The sequence below is a fragment of the Sus scrofa genome, chromosome 14, assembly GCF_054392235.1.
Source record: "Sus scrofa isolate SSC_HxYL_T2T_F1_AM1 chromosome 14, Sscrofa_HxYL_maternal_Yorkshire_Landrace_v2.0, whole genome shotgun sequence".
Taxonomy (NCBI): Eukaryota; Metazoa; Chordata; class Mammalia; order Artiodactyla; family Suidae; genus Sus; species Sus scrofa.
The window spans coordinates 160578895-160597150 of record NC_139396.1 but is presented as its reverse complement, the minus strand read 5'-3'; positions in this window follow the sequence as shown (position 1 = coordinate 160597150).

Sequence of the window (18256 nt, the reverse complement as noted above, 5' to 3'; positions counted from 1 at the left end):
TTCCAATTTAGACACGGTTCCAATTCACACCGCTTTCAGCCTGTAACCTTCCTGGAACAGTGCAGCCAAAAGATTTAATAGTGTCACCAGTAGGGCACGCATAAATAGCAGCTTTTATTGGTCACTATTTTGGAAATGTCAGGAGGGCTGCAATATGGCTCTGGGTTGCATTCAGCATTGACTTTGCACACCTCGCTGGATCTTGGAAAACGCTTTTTCACTGTGACATATTAAAATGCCACGTGAAGAAGTGTTTTCACCCACGAGGCGTCTGCGGTGGAGCTGGGCCGTTCGGGTCCGGGGAGTGTCAACACCCGCTTGTGGGGACTCCTCTCCCCGGGCGTCACGCCTGTCCTGGTGGCCTGGGTCCCACAGTGGCCCAGCTCCCAAGAGGCTCGTGGTCCAGGTGGAAAGATGAGGTTGGTACCTGGAGGAGTTTGTGCGACTCTGAAGTCGGGCTCTGGGCTCAAAGCAGGGTGGGGATGATTCGTAGAGGCTGAGGGCTGAGCGTGGGAGTGGGCTGGGCCGTGGGAGGAGGACACGTCCCCTGTGAGACCGGGGCCAGCCTCAGCCAGGGCTCTGAGGCAGGAGGGGTGTTCAGTTAGCACGCCCATGACGAGCCCAAAGGCCGTTTGCCAAAGGGAGCTCCCAGTCTTCCTGGCGCCTGTGTGTTTGCAGGAGAAGGAAGGCCTCACTTGGAACTTTTGCTTTTGGAGATGTGTTTAGCTCAGATTCTCTACTGGTTTTTATATATATATTTTTCTCTCTCTCTCTCTCTTTTTTTTTTGGCCGCCCCACAGCCTATGGAGTTCCCAGGCCAGGGATCAAGTCAGAGCCGCAGCTGCAACCTACGCTACAGCTGTAGCACCATTGGATCCTTAACCCACCGTGCCTGGCCTGGGATCGAACCTGCATCCCAGCGCTCCAGAGATGCCACTGGTCCTGTTGCACCAGAGGGGGAGCTCCTGTTTTTACAAATGCATAGTTTCCTTTTTTATTGCCATACTCATGGCAAACAGAGGTTCCCAGGCCAGGGATTGAACCTGTGCCACAGTAGTGACCAAGCCACTGCAGTGACAGCACTGGATCCTTAACCCACTGCGCCACAAGGGAATTCCCGGATTCTCTACAGTGTTTAGATGGACAGAATCGCACCATGGTAGAGAATCCAGAATTCCCATGTTGTGATTCTGTAAATTGTTCTGTGATGAAGGGAGACCCGGGAATCCCAGGACGGGCGCGCACCAGGAACTCGCGGGCGGTCAAGTTTTCCCAGAAGGGGCATCTCAGAGTCTGTCTCTGTGCGGAGGGAGCCCCGAGCTCCCTGAGAGCCCACGGTGGGCGTGGGGGTCGCGGAGGGGAGGGTCCTGCCTCGCCAGGCCCCGCTGTGTCCCGGAGGAGGCCAGCCTCCTAGTCCAGACGGATGGTTTTACTGCAGTGTCGGAAGCGTTCCCCACTGAAGGATTTCCGCTCCCACTGCTGCCCACTGGCGACCCCTCGATCATATTGATGGGGAAAGCGCCCTTGAACCTGGGGCTGTGGGCAGGGCGGGGGTCCTGACAGCTGGCCTGGGGTCACTGCGCTCCTCCTGCCCAGTGGAGGGTTCGCCCACCTAGCCCTCGGCTCCTCAGCGTCGGGGCAGCCAGGCTCCCAGGAGGACGAGGAGGGCTGGCAAGGCCTTCCCCTGCAGGCCTGGCTGGAGACTGTCCCCTAAAGACAACTGCAAATATAAAACCTATCTAGAAGGAAGGCCTGTCTTACTTGAGGAAACTCGAGAACTTTTTCCTCTTGCAAAGTCAGCTCGGTTCCTTCTCTCGTTCATTTATTGGTGACTTTAACAAATGTTTTAAACCAAATTTAGAACAGCTGGCTTTCCAGAAACTGCTGGAATGTAAAGAAAAGGCTTCGTTTGGTGCCATATCCAAATAAACAGGAGTTGAAACCTCTAGCTCTGAAGAAGTCTGGCCTCTGGTGGCTCTGGTGACTGAAAAATTGGCCTTTGTTCAAGCTTGATGGCAAAAACTTTGCCAGGTCGAAAGACCTCTTGGGTCTTTCGCAATGAGCACAGTTGCAGTAATAGACACCGTGTCTCTAAAGCCTGGGTGATTTTCCCAAAATGCTCACAGGGGCCGAGGCAGAGAAGGGCCACCGGGGGAGGACACGCTGAGAAAAGGCTCTCGGTCAAGGAAAGACACTTACATTCTTTTTAAAATAAAATAATGATGCATCCTTCCTTTGTACAAGATGTAATTCTGGGGGTTTGGGGTTTGTATTTAAAATCTCCGAGATGTTATTATTCGGTCGTTCTGCTGTCTGACCCTTTCTTTCTGCCTTCTCCTCAGACAGCACCGTTTTAGTTTTGCTTCCGGAAGTAAAACAAACCAAAGCTTCTCAGCTTGTCGGGGTTCTAATTCCAGCGGTGAGCTCCCCGGGTCTGAAATGGCCCTTTTTTAAGGGCTGAGGTGGAGGGGGCTAGTCATTGCTTCTGTTTGTCATTAAAATAAAAAAGCCCGCTTGTGATCACAGGAGAGAGAAGATTTTGCCCCCAATATGATTTCTGATGGGATTATTCTGGTTTCTATCCCCTAGCACCACTTACTCGTGAATACGCCAGAAATCAGGGTCCAGGGATCCCCGAAACACATTTATTAACATATTAAACTTAGCATAAGGACCCCGGCCAACTCCACTGGTCAGCAGGACACAGGCTGCTTCGTGAAGCCGCAGGCCTGGCACCCCCAGGCCAGCAGCAGCAAGGGGCTGCATCTGACAGGCGGGGTGTCCCCCTTTGGAGGCATTTAAAATGCTCACCTAAGATCACAGGGAGGTGCCACCCACTTTACTGATCTAGCTGAGCCCTGAGGCCTCTGGTACAGGCAGCCCACAGCGACTGGTGCAGGGGGTGGCAGGGTCCGGGCCTTGTGTGTCAGCACACATCCAGGCACAGAGAGGTGCCTTGTGGTCAAATGGTTAGAACGGCCATCAGCAGCCAGAAACAGCCACCAGATGACGGCTTCAACTTCTCCGGAGGCCTGGCACACGGATGGAGTTCCCAAGCAGTCTCGTCTCCTGGCTGAGACAGAAAAGCCACTCCAGATACAATAAAATCCAAATGCCACAGGGAACTATGTCCAGTCTCTTGGGTTAGAACATGATGGGAGGAGTTCCCATCGTGGCTCAGTGGTTAATGAACCCGACTGGTATCCATGAGGATGTGGGTTCGATTCCTGGCCTCGCTCAGTGGGTTAAGGATCTGGCGTTGCCGTGAGCTGCGGTGTAGGTCACAGATGCGGCTCAGATCCCGTGTTGCTGTGGCTGTGATGTCCGCCGGCAGCTACAGCGCTGATTCATCCCCTAGCCTGGGAGCGTCCATATGCCATTGGTGGGGCCCTAAAAAGACAAAAAAAGACAAAAACAAAGCAAACAAACAAAAAAGAACATGATGGGAGATAGTCCAAAAAAAAAAAAAAAAAAAAAAAGAATGTACATATATGTGTGACTGGGTCATTTTGCCGTACAGCAGGAAATCTAAGGACATTGTAAATCAGCTGTACTTTAAAAAATCTAAAAAAACAAAACGAAAAAAAACCAAAACAAAATGGAGCGCCTCTCTTTGCTTCGTAGAGCCGGGAAGTGGCTGGTTCCACTGTCCTCAAGCAGCCTCACCTCACCTAGGAAGGGAGGCGGTCCCCTTTTCCTGTCACCCCTCCCGTTTTGCAGATGGGAGACGGCATCCGTGTTTTAGGTGACTTGCCCATGGCCATCCAGCAGGCACTCAGGGGTGCCTACCTGATGGCGGCCTCCTCCCCCACGTGCCCGGAGGGTCCCCCGTCTGCCCCCGCCCCATCCCCCGTAGGCCCCTGGGCTTGCGCACCTCCGTGGAGTTGAAAAGTGTGCTGCTGTGTTAAGATGAGTTCAGATGGTGCGTCCTACCCCGAGGGTATGTCTCTCTCCCCCCCAAGGAAGCCTGGTGCAGCTGTTCCTGACTCCCCTCCAGCACTGATGAGAACGGGATTCTAGGTTTTGCTCAGGGCCGCCGGAGGACCCCTCTGCCGGGTCCTGCGAACACCAGAGGCCCAGGTTTCTTGGATCTCTCACCGGTTTGGACAAGTCAGTCATTAAACTTCTGAAATGATGAGCCCACAGTCCCTCCCAGCCAGTCTGACGTGCGTCTTGGTGGCAGCCAGGGCCCTGCAGCCTGTTCCTGAGCTGCTGCCACCAAGGCCATCAGCCTGAGGAATCCAGGAGACCCCATGCGGGCCCAGGCAAGCCCTGGGTCACAGCTTTCCTCAAAATCCCGCAGCCTCCGTGGTGCCTTTCAGGAAAGAGGCACCACAGCACAGAGAGCTGCCCACGGCTGAAAACGACCAGGCCTGGCGCCGAAACCAATAATGGACTATTTCCTTTGTACTGGGTGCTTTGCCGTTTTATGAAATTTCACCGCCCTGTCTTAAAATGCTCCAACTCTATAACCAAGCACGCCCGAGCTATTGAAACCATTGGAAGGGACCTGCAAGGTCAAAGGCACATAAAAACACAAAGGCCACACAGCTGTCAACTACGCCTCGAGAGGAGAGTGATTCTGGGAACAGGTTGTCCCCCGTGATCTTTTAACACCTCCTTACACAGAGAGCGAGCGGAAGGCCCGCGGGGGGAGCCCCCATCCAAAGGCTTACGCTGAGTTCCCTCAAGAGAAGCAAGCTGCAGCCCCATCCACCTGCGTGAAGCTCCGCCTCCTTTCATAAAGGACAGGGGCTCTAGGACTGTCCCCCACCGACTCCCTATCAGCGTCTCTGAAAGCGTCACGTGGCTGAGCCAGGCACGGGGTGTGTGAGCTGGTGCTGCGCCAACGGGCTGCTTTGCACCCATTTTAAGGGACTATATGGCCTGTGCTTAGCGTAGAATGTTCTGGATGCTCAGTGTGGCAGGGACTGTGAGGCCTCAGAAAGGGAGTTCCCCTGCAAAGCCCACTTGGGACAAACAGACTTGTTTTCCTCCTCTCTTAATCCATTTCCCACCAAGCAGCTCAATGTGTAGTTGATTTTTGGTGAAGGATGGTAACCGCCGCCCCTCTGTTTCGGGTTGAGGACGTAAACTACAGGAGTGGGTACTGGCGGAAGTCCACGTTCTGCGCTCACGGAGCATCTGGGTAAGAACCGATGTTCCCCACCTTGGGCCCTGCAGCCGGGTTAGGGATGTGGGCGCTGGGAACCAGAGACGCAGCACCGGGAGGAGGTTCCCCCGGAAGATGAGTCGCCCCCCCTCACGGTCATCTCCCCTCTGCTTTGTGAGGTCTCAGACCCTAGAGCTGTCAGGTGGCCAGTGGCTGGTCCCGCCTGCAGAGCCACGGGGGACTGGGGGGAGGCAGAGGGCAGTAGCTGCCCCTCCCACCGCAGGATCCTGGGAAGGGGGGAAGGGACTCGGGCCTGGGGTCCAAGGGTCCTTGCTCATGGAGTTCCCTTCGTGGCTCATCGATTACTGAACTCAACTAGTATCCATGAGGAGGTGGGTTTGGTCCCTAACCTCTCTCAGTGGGTTAAGGATCCAGTGTTGCCATGAGCTGTGGTGTAGGTCGCAGGTGTGGCTTGGGTCGTGTGTTGCTGTGGCTGTGACATAGGCTGGCAGCCCCAGCTCCAGTTGGACCCCTAGCCTGGGAACTTCACATGTCGCAGGCGTGGCTCTAAAAAAAAAAAAAAGTCCTTGCTCAGAACCCTGCCTGTGCAGAAAGCAAGAGCTGGTGGCTGGGGGTGAACTGATAGAGGGTCACAAGCTGAGAGGGACCAGAGAGTCACAAGCACAGAGCCCTCACCTCAAGACGCTGGGTCAGAGACCGGGTCTGAAGCAGCCACGGCTTGGCAGTCAGACGTGACAATCACAGGAAGGGTGAGAGCAGGGGACTTTCCATCAGATTGCCAATGTCATGGCCAAACGTAGCCCGTGTGTGCATGTGTGCTATATATAAGCGTGTGTCGTGTCTGCCTATGTTGCAACGCGGCCTATTCCATAGATAGAGGGAGAGCCGCTATAGCGGGCACGGGTGCATGTACATTTGCATGAATGCATGTTTGGAGCATGTATGTAGAGATGTACAAGCTCTGTCACATCATGACAGTTTTATAACGACACGCAGAAAATATACTAGATTTTATACACTTTATATGTGCATGTGTATCTATGCACCTCTCGAGCCAATAGAGCAATTACAGGTATGTGTGGGTATCCACATGTAGGTACACACACACACACACACACACACACACACACACACACACACACACACAGGCTTTCAGGTGGGTCGGGAAGATCAGAAGTATTCAGATCCTTGGCGCTCACGCCTTTTTGGTGACTGAAGCACAATTACCCTTATATTCCCCTTGTGGACGAGGAATATAAAATTCCCTCTACCCCCACCGAGTTCCTGGTGGAAAACCTCTGTAGTAAAAGCCAGATCGTCAAGAGAACAGCAAACAGAGGTCTGTTGAGGTGCCTGCCTCACGACAAGAGAAAGGCTTTGGGAAGGAGGAGGTCATTCTTGGGACGTTAACAGCAAAACAGATAAACAAGAGGGAGGTGGTGACGCAGATTTAAGTGGAACTTTCTTCCCTGAGAAGGAGACACTGACGGATGGAAAGCTCCTTTAGGAAGAGGAATGTCCTTTACAAAAGAGACACTTCTAGGAGTTCCCATCTTGGCTCAGTGGTAACAAACCCAATTAGCATCCATGAAGACATGGGTTCCATCCCTGCCCTTGCTCAGTGGGTTAAGGATCCAGCATTGCTGTGAGCTGTGGTGTAGGTCGCAGAGGCAGCTTGGATCCGGCATTGCTGTGGTTGTGGTGTAGGCTGGCAGCCGCAGCTCTGATTCGATCCCTAGACTGGGAACCTCCATAGGCCCTGGGTATGGCCCTTAAAAAAAAAAAAAGGCAGAACAACAAGGGACACTTCCATTCTGTTTTCAGAGCTTCTCTTGTGTCTGCTGTTTCTCAAAATCGTCAGCTCAAAATAATTCTTAAGTCAAAGAGGCATATCTTGGGGTGACACATTCTGCTACCTTCTACCATGAAAAATAGAAGAGCTGTGATCCAGTTACGATATATGTTAAAGACCCATGATTACTCTGCGATATGCAGCATCTACATATACACCTACTTCTAAGGTCATTTGCATTGTTATGTAATCCATATACTTACCATATGTAATTAATACATGTAAATCTCATTAAATGCATGCACCGGAGGAATGCATTTACAACTGAATTTCTTTTTTTTTTGGCTGTGCCCATGGCATGAGGAAGTTCCTGGGTCGGGGAGGGAACCCACACAACGGTGACCCAAGCCATGGTAGTGACAACGTCAGATCCTTAACCTCCTGCACCACAAGAGAACCCCTGGAACTGCATTGCTAAGAAGAGCTGAAATTATGCCTGAGGAGGGGCAGTGACAGTCTTTCAATGAAAATGTCATGGGTGAGACTATAGGGAGTCAAAGGAATTGGCTAGGTTTGGAAAATGGCAAATATCATCAATGCAAAAATAATCCTTATTATCTATCAAAGTGGGATTTGGGAGTGAGTCAAGATGGGTCAGGTCAGGAGCTCTCATGGTGGCTCAGCGGAAATGAATCCATGAGGATGCAGGTTCAATCCCTGGCCTCGATAAGTGGGTTAAGGCAATGGTGTTGGCGTGAGCTGTGGTGTGGGTTTCAGACGTGGCTCAGATCCCCCATTGCTGTGGCTGTGGCATAGGCCAACGGTTACAGCTCTGATTCAACCCGTAGCCTGGGAACCTCCATACGCCTCGGGTGTGGCCCCTAAAAGACAAAAAAAAAAAAAAAAAAATTAAGGGGGGTCAGGTCAAGACATTTTGAGCTACGAGTAAGGCATGGCTTCTTTAAAGCTTGGGCCCCTGGGTGCATAGCATTGCATTTCCCTCTTTATCTTGAAAGAATGAACAATTTGCAGGAAGTTGCAAAGGTGATACAGAGCGCGTCCTGAAGGCCTCAGCCAGCTTTAGCCGAGGGTAACAGCTTATGTGACTCCGCAATACCCAAACCAGAGACTTAGCCCGGGGACAAGTCACAGACCTTCCTCAGAGGTCAGTTTTACACTCATGGGTGTGCACCGAGTTCTATGAAATGTTACCAGGGGTGCGGGTGGGTGCAATCACCACAGTCAAGACGCAGAGCCATCCTTCTGCCAAGAAGGTGGCTTCTGTGCTGCTGCGTTGTGGCCCTAAGCGTTTCCTCCCCCGCCCCCAGCCCCTAAGCCTTGTGGCACTTGTGTCTTCTCCATCACAGTCATCTCAGTGCAAGAGCATTGCGTAAGTGCAATCCCACCGCACACAAACATTTGTGGTTGCCTCCGTTCACTCACCACCATGCCCTGGAGATCCAGCCAAGCGGCTCTGTGTATGGGAGTCCGCTTCTCTTTACGGCTGAGTCGCGCCCCTGGTACGAGGTTCAGTGGTGTGTTCAGCCTTTCACCCACGGGAGGACATGTGGGTGCTTCCAGCATTTGGCTGCTATAAATAACGCTGTTACGAACCTCCCGTCCAGACTTCTGTGTGGACAGGAGTTCTCATTGCCTTGGGCTGTGTGGTCAAAAGTAAGTGATCACGTGATCATCACATGCTTGGTTTTGTTTTTGCCTTTTTGTCTTTTCTGTTTGTTTGTTTAGGGGCACATCCGCGGCATATGGAGGTTCCCAGGCTAGGGGTCTAATCGGAGCTGTTGCGGTCGGCCTACACCACAGCCACAGCCACGCTAGATCTGAGCCGCATCTGTGACCTACACCGCAGCTCACGGCAACACCGGATCCTTAACCCATGGAGGGAGGCCAGGGATCGAATCCACGACCTCATGGTTCCTAGTTGGATTCGTTTCCACTGTGCCCGGGAACTCCTTTTTATTTTTACTTTATTTACTTATTTATTTATTTTTTTGATATGCTTAGATTTTTAAGAAGGTATTTTTCCAGAGAAACCTTACCATTTGCCTGACCCACAAAAGTGTATAAAAAAAATTACAGCATCTGGCATTGCCACCATTTTTCAAATTTTAGTTATTCTAATAGGTATGTAGTCGTAACATCTTATCGGGGCTCTAATTTGGATTTTCCCCAACGTGTGGTGATGTCGCATAGATACTAAGGGGCTTCTTTGTCACCCACACGTTCTCTTTGCTGAAGGGTCTGTCTTTGGCCCATTTTATAACTGAATTTCTTATACTTTTCCTGTTGAGTTTTGAGAAGTCTTTCTATGCGTCCTCGGTCAGATACGTGTTCTGCAAATATATTCTCCCCGTCTATACCTTGAAGTTTCGTCCTCCTATCAGGGTCTTCGGTGGAGCGAAAGTTAGTATTGATAAAGTCCAACTTTTCAAAATTTTCGTTTGTGGATCACGTTATGGTAACATCCATGTAACTCTTTTCTCGGTCTTACGCTGGAGAAAACAAGCTTTTCTCAGGCCTTCAAAAAATTTTTACCCGTCGATGCTTTGGGGCTGCAAGGCTTTCCAGTGCCTCTTTCAGGGTGTACAGGTGGCAGAAGGACGCAACAGGGCACGCGCCCCTGTGCTGCTTCTCTTCTCGAGGACCTAGTTTCCTAGCCAGTTGCATTCCTTTTTTTCTTCTCTTTTCTTTTTTAAGGCCGCTCTTGTGGCATATGGAAGATCCCAGGCTAGGAGTCAAATCGGAGCTGTAGCTGCCGGCCTACACCACAGCCACAGCAACGCAGGATCCAAGCTGCCTCTGCCACCTACACCACAGCTCATGGCAATGCCAGATCCTTCACCCACCAAGCGAGGCCAGGGATGGAACCCGCCTCCTCGTGGGTACCAAGTGGGGCTCTTATCCTGCTGAGCCACAACAGGGGACTCCTTTTTCAAAAATTAGAAAAACAATTTTTTTTTCAGATGTGTTCTTTCTACTTCCATTCAGAGCTATGTGTTTCTTTTACATACAAGGCCTGTGATTTTAGCTGCACTTAGTGGGGGTGAGGGTGCTGGGAGAGAGCTTGTCTGTTCCATTTTGCCTGGAACCAGGCGTTGGTTTAGAGCATTTTGATTCTGCTGTTTCGTCTCCTTATTTTCCATTCTGGAAATGCATACATAACATTGCATGGAGGCCCAAATGTTTGAAACAGAATGAAATCAGTACTGAATTTTTGTGGAGTAAGTACTTTTTTTTTTTTGGAGCAAATCTGGTGAAATCAAATTAAAATAAAAATAGAAACACTGAGAGTATTTAGTTGCTGCAGAGTAACTTTGTCAAGGAATTATTTAGCTAAATTCTTTTCATCAAGGTCAGTTCTCTCCCAAGTAAATGTTGCAGTCAAGCTGTGATTCACAGCTCTTTTTTCCCATACATTTCAAAGTTACTTTTACTTTTGCCAGTATATACTTTTTATCACAGTCATCGTATTTTCCAATTCCATTATTTTCTACATCATTTTTTTTTTTCGGGTGTAGGTCGGCCAAGAAATGTAGATTCTTCTGACAGTTTTACCATATGTGTTTTAGCCAGTCCTTGAGAAGCAAAAATTTCCCTCCAATAGGGTTTACGTTGGTCTGAGGAAGAGTAAAGAAGCTGGCAGGATGGGGCTTGTCTCTGAGTCTGTGGGGGAGAGGCCAGAGGGGTGGTGGTGGAGCAGGTGTCAGGGAGCAGCAGGGGAACTTTAGGTGCTGGTGTGGAGGAGGCACCGCTGACAACCAGGGGGAGTCCCCACCTGTACTTTCTCCTTCACCTCCCAGCCTTCTCTCCCGCGGCATCCTCAGCCAGGCGCTCACCTGCCCTCCACTTTGCAACAAGCACATCTGCTCACGGCACCATGGCACCATCCCTGGGGCTCGCCACTCCAGAGGCGTCACCCGGCACCCCTCTCATCCACACAGTGCCTCGATCCAGGAAGCAAGTCCGCTCTGATGGCAGCCTCAGAAGCTTCTGGAAACAGAGTGGGAGCTTCTCTGCACTTGTGGGACCTCTTGCTCTAATTCAGGGGCAGACCTTTCTATTCATGTGTGGCGTCTCCCACTGACGTTCTCCTGGCAGAGCCCCTGTGATTGTCAGCAGAGCTGTCCGGCTGGGCCAGCAGAGGAGGGCTCCTCTGACATGTGCTCAAGGGGCAAAAGCTCTCTTCCCGGGTCACCAGTGCCAGGAAGAGGAGCTGTCCTGCAGAACAAGGATGCCTCAGAGGCATGCAGGTTTCCCTCTGGGTACTGATGCTGAACTGCGATCGAGCCATCTCTGCCTGCCTGGCCAGAAGAGCCAGGAGGTTTCAAAGAATAGAGCATCCTTGGAGAAAGGCTTTCCCTTGCTGTGTGTTTTTAATTCACATGGTGGACTGAGCTGCCTGAGACAGGAGGAGGGAGGGGAGGTATGAACAGACAAATCTGAAAGAAAATAAAGGGCTTAACCTCATGCATAGAATTCCAGGGCTTGAGGGCTTGGCGTCATCTGTGTCCTTTGCTGGCGTGTCCTCTGCCTGGAGGGAGGAAGATGAGGCGGGAGAAGCCAGGTTGGGTCCCCTTGTTGGCAGATGTCCAGGAAGTGTTCATTGCTGCGAGGTGTCATCCCAGGATGGGGAGGGGGCTGGGGTGTGGAGAACCCCCTGGGTCAGGCCCCTGATGCTCAGCTGCACAGTGCTGTGCGTCGTGCCTGTTCCCTTAACCTCCACTGCCTTACCTGAGAAATGGGAACAACAACCCGTGCCTTCCATCCAGAGTCATGAGAATCAAATGAGAAAATACGGCAGCTGTAAAAATATAAAACTCTAGGATCTGCATTCACCAATTCCTTAAGGACATGGGGCCAGAGTTGAGGGGCAGGCCAGACCCTCTTCCACGCAGACTTTACAATCCAATCCTAAGACCGTAATGTGTCTAAAACATTATGAATTTAGGAAATGCCTTTTCAATATGGTGAGGAAAATAAGAAGCCTGGGGTGATGGTAGGAGCTGGGCCCGCTGCAGTGGAGAGCTGGCAGCAGCTGAAAAACAAACCACCTGAGCGCTTCCCACAGAGCCCCTGATGAGGAAACGGCCATAGCAGGACAGATGATAAATGCTGCTGGGGTTTCACAGCCTGGGGAGTCAGCCTTGCTAGGCCCATAAAAGCCTGTTTAACCTAGAGAATGAGGCCTTGTGATGGTGTGTGCTTCCTGCAAGAGCCCTCTGTCCCGGACTCACCACTCACTGGTATGAACCAACAACCACACCAGAGACTTTCCCAAAGAGACACGGAGAACTCAGCGGTGGTGTGTTTGCAGGACAACCTTTCTGTCCTGTGGCTGGTGGGGTCGGGGCCCTGCTGGCCAGCAGTGCAGCCCTGGGACAGAGACAACGTACCCCCAGCCGCCACCACCACCATCACAACCAGGACTAGAGGAGGCCAAGGCTGTCCTCATGTTGGCAGGTCAGTGACATGTGGTCAGTCCTGCGGTGTGGCCACTGTGTGACCAAAGGGACCAGGTGCCCCACGGCTCTGAGCTTTGAAAGCACTTCCAGGGGAAGTCGAGGTGCTTTGACTGGGGCCCTGCTTGCCCGGGGAGCATCCTTGCCGGCCTGGGGGTCACTGAAGCTGTGCTCTCACCTTTTTTCCTACCACTCCATTTAAATGAAGCATGCAGACTTGCTGCCATTGTCCACAGGAAATTCTCAGCCAAGTTTAATAGCAGGAAGATCAACTTTGACCCTGATGACTTCATGAGCTATTCCTTATAAACACGCGTCCAGGTTCCAGATATGGCCTCCGTCCTGCTGTGAATGGTTATTAGCAACCTGCCAAGGAATTGGAAGTTGTTTCCCCGAGAGCAGGCGGGAGCGCTTGACGTCTGTCCCTGTGCCAGCCCAGACGTGCCTCCGGGTGGGGGCGGGAGGGTGGCGGCGCCGAGCTGCAGACCTGAGGCCGCTCACCTTCCTCTGAAGCACCACCCTGGCTGGGCTCTGCCCCTCGGCGGCCACGCTCACCACCTAGGCTGCTCAGGGTGGAATCCATCCCGGAAGACAAATGGGGATAAAAATAGCAGGCTCGGGAATCGAGTTCATTAAGCATTCGATTGTCTTTGCCCCAAATGATCTTCCTGGGAATTTTGCTTCAAATCATTTCATACTGTATTAAAAAATATAAACACACACACAAACACACACACACAACAACAGAACTTCAAACTCCTCTCAACTGACGGCCCCTGGCAGACATGGGTGGGTGTTTTAATTCAGGAATGGAGGGGTCTGAATTCTAAACGGGTGTGGGGCAGAGTCTGTTCTTCTAAATCAGGCTTAAAATGTGGATGCTTCGTTCCCAGATATGAATGAATGAACCAAAAATCAGAAACAAAACCCCAAATAGCTTAAGACATGAGCTGTTTACTCTGGCATGGCATCCTATAAAACAACCTTAAATCTGGGAGGAGGCGCTCCTGTTAGCATTGGGCATGTTTTAGGGGCCTTTGCGTTCCTCTGAATCCTGCAGCTTTGCTTCTCCTGCTCTCCCTTTCATTCCCCTCACCTCCTCCCCCACGCTACCCCCCACTGAAATTTTAGACTTTTAAAAAGTGTCCAAGGAGAGAGAGCTTTCCATCTACAAACCACCATCCCCCGGCTCTCGTGAAATTTCGGGTGCACCCCATTGGAAGAAAGGGGGCACAAAGGCCACCCACCCACGGTGCTCCCCACGGCGAGGGCACTGCCTCTACGGCAGCATCACCCGCCTGGGTCTCCCTCTCCTGCTGGAGGAGCTGCAGCGGGGCTGGGACCTGCTGGGCACCTCCTCTGAGAGGGCCCCTCCCCCATCCTCTACTACGTCTGCTCCTTTACTAAATGGCCACTCTCCCCGCACTTCCTCCCGAGCCTGGAGGGCGACTTCCAAGACTTTCTCTTTAAGTTTGACCCTGTAATTCTATACCTTAACAATTTAACTCACATTCACACCTCCTCCTCCCAACAAGACAGCAGTCCATTGTTTGCAAAGTACTTCCCACAAGCCACAAGGGGCCAAGGTTCAAGTTCAAAACTTTGTAGGCTTCTCCAGACGTTGGGCGCCTGAGAGCTGGGCAGACGTTTTTCCCTCTCAAATTGAAAGGATGCGGAGCAGAGACTGACCCTGAGCAGAACCAGGGGCTCAGGAGGGCACGCCTCCGTGTTCTCTGTGGCTCACGGCTGTTGGCCTTCTCTGAACTTTTGTCTCCTCATCTGACAAAGTGAAGACACCCCCTCAAGCTACGGAGAAGGACTGAAATGTCCTCCTCTCTGCTCGCCACCCCTATTCTTCACAATATTACTGGACACCGTTTACTTTAAGACAAATGGAAAATCTACTTCTAATGATTTCTGATGAAGCCAATGAAAGGCAGCCAAAACACCCAGCTCTCTCCAAGGTCTGAAGAAAGACCTAGGGCTGACTCTCCGGCAAGGAAACTTCTACAGACAGGGCAACCTCAAGCCTAAGCTCTTTGGAGATCTTCGTTTGCCTACTATAGAAGAAGACCCCAAACCAACCAGCCACTAGCCAGAACTTGCCCGGTTCCGCGGAACAGCTGCATCACGAGCGCCAAAAGAGAATCAGACCTTCCTTTAGAAAGAGATGCAGACGCTGAAGCCCGGAGAGTGGGCGGGGCTCACCCAAGGGTGCGCAGCTGGTTGGTTGCAGAGGCAGGAGCTGGCGAGAGGTCCCGCCCCTCCTGAGCGTGGTCCAGACCCAGCCCACACTGCGGGCCGAGGCCGGGCGTGGAGGCCCCCGACGGAAATGTCTCAAGAACAGACGTGGGGCGGGGGGAGGCAGAAGGAGGGTTAAGTCCTCGTCCTCTCTGACTCCTTTGTCCTCACTGTCGCCTCCTGGGGACTGCCCAACCTCCCACTCCTCCCGCCGTCTGCCAGGCTTTTAGGACTCTTTCAGCGCTTGGTTTGGAACATCTTCGGCTTTCCGACTGGGAATAAGTATGAGAATTCCAAGGGAGTGGTTTCCATGGCAACAACAACCTCATGGAAGGTTTCAGAACTTTTACCTCCTGCTCATAGCACTGCAGAAATGCAGGAAGCATAAGGCATGAAGAGGAGTGCTAATGATCTGACCTGCGTTTGCTGCGGTGGGCAGAGCAAAGGCAAGTGCAACGCCGTCTGGCAGGCGCTCCTCATGGGCACGCGTCCAAATTACTTCCTGGAAGAGAATCATTGTCAGATTATCATCATTTGCCGTTGGAGGTGGCTCCGGGTGTCACGCGGGGGTTGTCCGTCTTGTTCTAGGCCAGGCCGGGCCTCATGCCTTTGAGGGTGCACAGCTGGTTGCTGGGACTACCTTTTTTGGGTGCCGCTGGCGGATACCGTGAGCAGGTGGATTACGATGTCTCTATACCTGCGATGTTGGTGGAGAGGCAAAGGAGCCCACGATCACCATTCGTTTTTAAGCACCGTTATAAGCATGGGATCTCAGAGGTCTGAGTGCCAGGACCAGCTAGGCAGATGGACTTCCTATCTTGGGACGAAGGGCTGCCTGAGGATGAAACCAGATGTGGGGACGGGCACTTGACTCCCCTGAGGGAGCACCTTGACCCTGAGAGAGGGCCCAGGTGGGTCAGTGCCTTTTCACTGCTCACTGCAGTGGGCACCACTCTGGGAGTGGTTTTCCATACAGCGTGGTGACATCAGTGGCCCTGAGAGGGTGCACCTGTGAGCTGTGCTCAGGAAGCTTGGCATCTGAAGGTCTCATCCTTTTCTAGGGCACATGATGCTGCTCTTAAATGGGCGGGCAGGTCCTGGTGAGTGCCTGCTTGGGCTGGGTGCTTCTTCTGGAGCTGGAAAACAGGCCAGGAGGTCACACAACACCCTGAATTGCTTCCCACTCTATTTTGTTCTTTTTCTTGTTTTTATTTTAAGGGCTGCCCCTGCAGCATATGGAAATTCCTGGGCTAGGGATTGAATCTGAGCTGCAGCTGCCGGCTACACCACATGTCACAGCAACACAGGATCCAAGCTGCGTCTGCGACCTACACCACAGCTCATGGCAATGCTGGATCCTTAACCCACTGAGCGAGGCCAGGGATCCAATCCACATCCTCACGGACACTCTGTAAGGTTCTTAACCTGCTAAGCCACAGTGGGAACTCCCTGCCCCATTTTGATGTCCTTCTCCCTCTCTCGCTCTGCCTTAGAATTTCACCTTTGGTAAAACATTGGTGCTCGAATCCCACCTTGGCTGTTCTCTAGGGCATCAAAGCTAAGACAAGACCCACTGTGCCAGGAGGTGTAACCAGTAGGGCGAATTGGCCAACGCGAAAGGAAGGTTCGTGGTCCCATGAAACTGACATCTTAGAAGGCCAACGACAGACTTTGTTAAGTTAATGCAGGCTGGGATTTATTACAGCTAATGCACAGGGAGGACTGGTTAAATGGCTGGAGAGGAATTAGCAGACAAAGGAGAGTGTCAGGTTTCTAGTATTTTGACAACCGATTTTCAGCATCAAGAAATAGGGTGATGCAGGGGGTGATGGCTGGGGCCGAGAAACCTCCCCAGGCTCCCGAATTGCGTTCTCCGTGGGAGGAGGCCGTGTGCCTTGAGTGTGTCCGGGACATTACCAGGCCTCTTCCCCCCCCCACCTCAAATTGGCCAAATAGGCAAAATATTTGAGCTAAGGAGGAGGTTATTCGGGAGTGATAGTGGATCTTTCTGCCTCTTCTCCAACTCCCCTAAACACACACACACACACACACACACACACACACACACACACACACACGCTTGATGTCATGTATGTATCCAGCATTATGGTGGCTCTGTCAACCCCTTGTGCCACCAGTTGTCTTTATGGCAACAATCCTTTGGGGACAGCTGCCAGTAAAAGCGGATGCTTCTTGGCTGAAGCCTGAAGGTTTTCGGGGTCACCCCAATGTATTACTGTAAACAGAAGGGCTTGGGTCCTTTGGGCTTTTATCTGCTGGCACAGACAGGACAGGCCTTCATCGCCTTGGCCAGGGAGGCCAGCTTCTCCATAAGTGACAGGCCTTCGCCCCCAGTGGATCCCTCAACATCTGCCCCCCAAACGACAGAAGTTTCTTTCCGAGGACGCTTGGGGTGGCGGGTGGGCAAAATGATCAGTGATAAAATGACCTCGGGTGATAAAAATACGGCTCACGGTGTCGGCCTGGAGATCCTTGCAGACACGGCCTGGTAGTGAGGTGATGGGATCAGGGAGGGATTGTCTCTGCTCAGCGAAGCCCAGACCCAGGCAGGCGGGCCCTCCGAAGCCAGTGCTTCCCTCCCGATTAGCGTACCTTTGCAGAGCCCACCGATCCCCAGGTCGAAATGCCTCTCTCGTAAGGTTGACATTCAACCGAAAGAAATCAGTACCTCTGAAAATGAATACAATTAGGCAGAAAAGAATCTTTATAACGCTGGTTCCATTCGTGCACTTAGAAATCGGCTCATTTTTTCCCCCTCACAGATGTTACAATAATGGTGTCAACACTTTTATTTCTTTGTCCATAAGCGGAGAATTATGGCTGTTTCATAAATCGCTAACGTGCTCAGAAGACGGAGGCCCAGCTGCAGAGCACGTGAGAGTGCAGGCTCCTGCCCCAGCCTCTTGTTTCATGGTGACCTCAGCTTCCTGTGAGGAATGGGAACCAATGCGAGCAAGTCCTTGTAAAACTGTTTGTGAAACGGGGAGTTATGAGGCGGTGCTGCCGTGTCAAACACCTGCTTTCTCCATTACACTCACATAGGCGCTGGGCACGTACAGTGGGCACAAGAAGCATCCATAAATTCAAATTCTCCTGCGAGCACCCTTTCCGCGCATATGCCAATTTGAACCAGGACAAAAAAAAAAAAAAAAAAAGAAGATGCTTAACAAGAGAAGAGAGGTTTTTTTTTTTTTTTTTTCTCTCTCACTCTGCCTGAGCTGGCTTGGGAAGTAGTAATTAGACTCTGGTTTTCTTTCCACAGCTTTATGTTTTGACAAAGTCAAAACATAAGCACTTTCATGGCTACACGACACAGGGAGGGTTCCGCTCCCTTTGGAAACTGTGTTCCTTTTTCCTCATGCTAACAGTCGTCACGAACATACCAGAGGATGAAAGAAAATAAATAAGGTGTCATTCTAGTTAAGTGCAGAGGTTACCAACGGCATAAATACTCAGATAATTATTTATTATATCTGCAATTCAATACTGTTAATGATGTGAGCTTGTGTCATGGCCCTGGGAACACGAATTTTGTCAAAAACGATGTGTGTATTAATTAGGAAAGAAAAATATATAGAAAGGTAATCACGT